Source organism: Vicugna pacos, chromosome X, assembly GCF_048564905.1.
Source record: "Vicugna pacos chromosome X, VicPac4, whole genome shotgun sequence".
Taxonomy (NCBI): Eukaryota; Metazoa; Chordata; class Mammalia; order Artiodactyla; family Camelidae; genus Vicugna; species Vicugna pacos.
This window is the reverse complement of record NC_133023.1, coordinates 111,331,470-111,335,605: the sequence shown is the minus strand read 5'-3', so window position 1 is coordinate 111,335,605 and position 4,136 is coordinate 111,331,470.

Genomic DNA, 4,136 nt, shown 5'->3' with positions numbered 1-4,136 from the left:
TTTTTTCTTCATTGTATATTCTTGCCTCCTTGTCAAAGATCAACTGGCTGTAGATGTGTGGGTTTATTTCTAGGCTCTCTATTCTATACCATTGATCCATATGTCTGTCTTTGTGCTAATACTATGCTGTTTTAATTACTGTAGCTCTGTAGTATTGTCTGAAATCTGAGAGGATTATTCCTCCAGCTTTGTTGTTTTTCCTCAGTATTGTTTTGGCAGCTCTGGGTCTTTTGTGATTCATAAAAATTTTAGGATTATTTGTTCTAGTTCTGTGAAAAATGTCCTGGGTAATTTGATAGGGGTCTCATTACATCTGTAGATTGCTTTGGATAGTATAGCCATTTTAACAATACTAATTCTTCCAATCCAAGAGCATGAGCTATCTTTCCACTTTTTAAAACCATCTTTAATTTCCTTTATCAATGTTCTATAGTAATCAGTGTATAAGTCTTTCGGTCCTCAGTCAAGTTTATTCCTAAGTATTTTATTTTATTTTTTGATGTGATTTTAAAAGGGATTTTTTAAACTTTCCTTTTCTGATTTTTAATGTTAGTATAAAGAAATGCAACAGATTTCTGCATGTTAATCTTGTAACCTGCTATCTTGCTGAATTCATTTATCAGCTCTAGTAGTTTTTGTGTGAAGTCTTTAGTGTTTTCTATATATAGTATCATGGCATCTGCACATAGTGACAGTTTTACCTCTTCCCTTCCAAATGGATCTTTTTTATTTCTTTTTCTTGTCTGATTGTTACGGCTAGGACTTTCAATGCTATGTTGAACAGAAGTGGTGAGAGTGGGCATCCTTGTCTTAGTCCAGATTTTAGCAGGAAGGCTTTCAACTTTTCACTGTTGAGTATTATATTGGCTGTGGGTTTGTCATAAATACGTATGTTTTCCTATACCCACTTTGGTAAGAGTCTTTATCACAAATGGATGTTAAATTTTATCAAATATTTTTTCTGCATCTATTGAGATGGTCATGTGGTTTTTGTCTTTCCTTTTGTTGATGTGGTGGTGTTTGCATATGTTGAAACATCTTTGTGACTCTGGGGTAAATACAACTTGATTGTAGTGTATGATCTACGGACTAGGAGAAAATATTTGCAAACAATGCGGATGACAAGGACTTAACTTCCAGAATGTACAAACAGCTCATACAACTCAATAGCAAAAACAACAACAATAACAAACAATCCAATCAAAAGATGGGCAGAAGACCTAAATAGACATTTCTCCAGTTTGTATGTCTCCAGACATACAGATGGCCAATAAGCATATGAAAAGATGCTCAATACTACGATTATTAGAGCATTTCTCTATGCAAATCAAAACTATAAGGGGGTATCACTACCTTACACCAGTCAGAATGGCCACATTTAAAAGTCCACAACTGATATGCTGGAGAGGGTGTGGACAAAAGGGAATCCTCCTATACTGTTGGTGGGAATGTAAACTGATGCAGCCACTAAGGAAAATAGTACGAAGATTCCTTTAAAAACTAAAAATAGAGTTACCATATGATCCAGCAATCTCACTCCTGGGCATATTTCCAGAGAAAACTCTAATTTGAAAAGACACATGCACCCCAGTGTTCACAGCAGCACTATTTATAATAGCCAAGACGTGGAAGAAACCTAAATGTCCATCAACAGATGACTGGATAAAGAAGATGTGGTATGTGTGTGTGTGTATATATATACACAAAATATATAATATATACATATATATAATGAAATACTACTCAGCCATAAAAAAAGAATAAAATAATGCCATTTGCAGCAACATGGATGGACCAGAGATTATCATACTAAGTGAAGTAAACCAGAAAGAGAAAGATGACACAAGATTTTATGGTAGCTCACAGAGAAAAAAATGTGACAATGAATATATATATGTTCATGTATGACTGAAAAATTGTGCTCTACACTGGAATTTGACACAACATTGTAAAATGATTATAAATCAATGAAAAAAATTTTTAAAAAGATGAATATCATAATATCAATTATAAGGGGTCTTGAAAAATGACACAAATGAATTTATTCATAAAAGAGAAACCTACTTACAGACAAAGACAACAAACCTATGATTACCAAAGGGGAAAGGAGTGGGAGAGGGATAAATTAGGAGTTAGGGATTAGCAGATACAAACTACTATATACAAAATAGACAAACAAATTTCTACTGCATAGCACAGGGAACAATATTCAGTATCTTGTAATAACCTATAATGAAAAAGAATACATACAAATATTTTTTTAAAAAGGCATAAGAGGAGAAAGTCAAGTTCCTCCTAGGATGACTTTGTTCCGTTAAGGTCAGAAAAAAATTTTTTTCTCAATACTTACAAGCTTCTTAGGATAAATAGGGAGGTTTGGGGAGTGGTAAAAGGATTGGTGGGTTTTAGATTATTTCTGGAGCCACACCTCTGATCTTGTAAAGACAAGATTTGTAAAACAAGAAGTTTTTGTTTGTTTCTTCAAAGAATTTGGTGGCCACCTCATTCTTCAAAGGACTGACACATTCATTCACCTATGTTGGAATGTTTTATTTTTCCTCTCTTAGCTTAGGGAAGAAGGCCTCCCCCCGAAATTTCTATCAGGCTCCGAATATCAGCTGTGGTCAGTTTAGTCAGACCCGGTGGCCTCCCATTCTGGTAATCTATTTACACTTTTTTAATGGAGGCACTGGGGACTGAACCCAGGACCTCATGCATGCTAAGTATGCACTCTACCACTGAGCTATACCCACCCCTAATTTTTCTAAATAAATTTGCAACATAGTTAAAAGCTTTTCGGGGGGGGTCACACAGCTAGTTTTTAATTCCATTGGTATCTATATCATGCCCACAATGTACATAAATAACCCATCCACTTGGTGGTGAAGATGATGATGGAGATGAAATCCTGTTGCAGACCTAGAGGCTTGGGTACAGAGCCAGAAGGTATGATGGGGTGTGGGGCCCAGGCAGAAGCACAGGAAAGGTGTGACCTCCAAGGAGAGAAAGAACTTAACATTCATAGAATTATTTTTAGTCAGAGACACTTTCTATGGTGTTTTCTTTAAGTCAAACAGGCATTCAGTTATCTCCATTATTCACAAGTGTGTAATTAGGTCTAAGTTTTTTCCATTGTTTCCTGAAGGTCTTAATGCTTTGAATGCGGAAATCCCCAATAGTCCTGGTAGCTGATGCCACACTGTCTGTTGCTCATTTTTTTTCTTTCATGAGTTGCATAATTTTTACATTAAAAAAATCAGTGAATAAATTTAAACAATTTCTGTACTGCCAAAAGAAATGTTAAAAGTGTGAAAAGTAAATATTTATAAACAGTATTATAGACTTTATGCTAATATGCTTGACCAAAGAAGACTTTTGCTAATCAGTAGAGAAGGGGAGGAAAGTATCAACAAATAATTCACTTAAAATGCAAAATGATTCTCCAGTAAACTTCTGGACAGGTGTCAAACCACATTAGCTAAAAGAAAAGAAAATTGGGAGATGTCATAAGTGAAAAAGTCAATATTGAGAAAAATTCTGTGATTGTAACTTTTAAAATAATATACAAGCATATTAAATGTGGCAACCAGTCAGTGACATGGTGACACATGGATTGGTAAAAGAATTTACCAAACGTAAAGTATGAGAATAGAAAGGAGTTTATTAGGGTGTGCGCTGCCATAGGCACCAGCAGGCCACGCAGGCAAGAGGTGCCTGTGTGAGCACTGACGGCTGGTTGTTGGGTGTTTTATAAGGTTGGGTCACAAGATGCCTGATCGGCTTGTGCACGTCTCTGATTGGTTGTAGGTGAGGTAAGAGGTTTAGGGTCCGTGAAGGGAGGTGGGGTTTGACTCTGATAAAGTTAGGAATTACCTGGGGCTATTAGTTTGCTAGGGGAAACACACCCAGTGAAGAATGTCAGGCATCTGAGAGCCTAGGAATGGGGGTCATTGGACTTTGAAGGACGTCAGTTGGCGCAACATTAAGTGCTTTAAAGTAGTTTAAGGTAGGTAACCACAGTACCTAAGGAAAAATGCATCTGGAAATTTGACACCAATCTGTTTAACATTGGATATTGGTGAATCATGGTGATGGAATCATATAGATGGAAAATGCAGAATGATTTCATTTTCTGA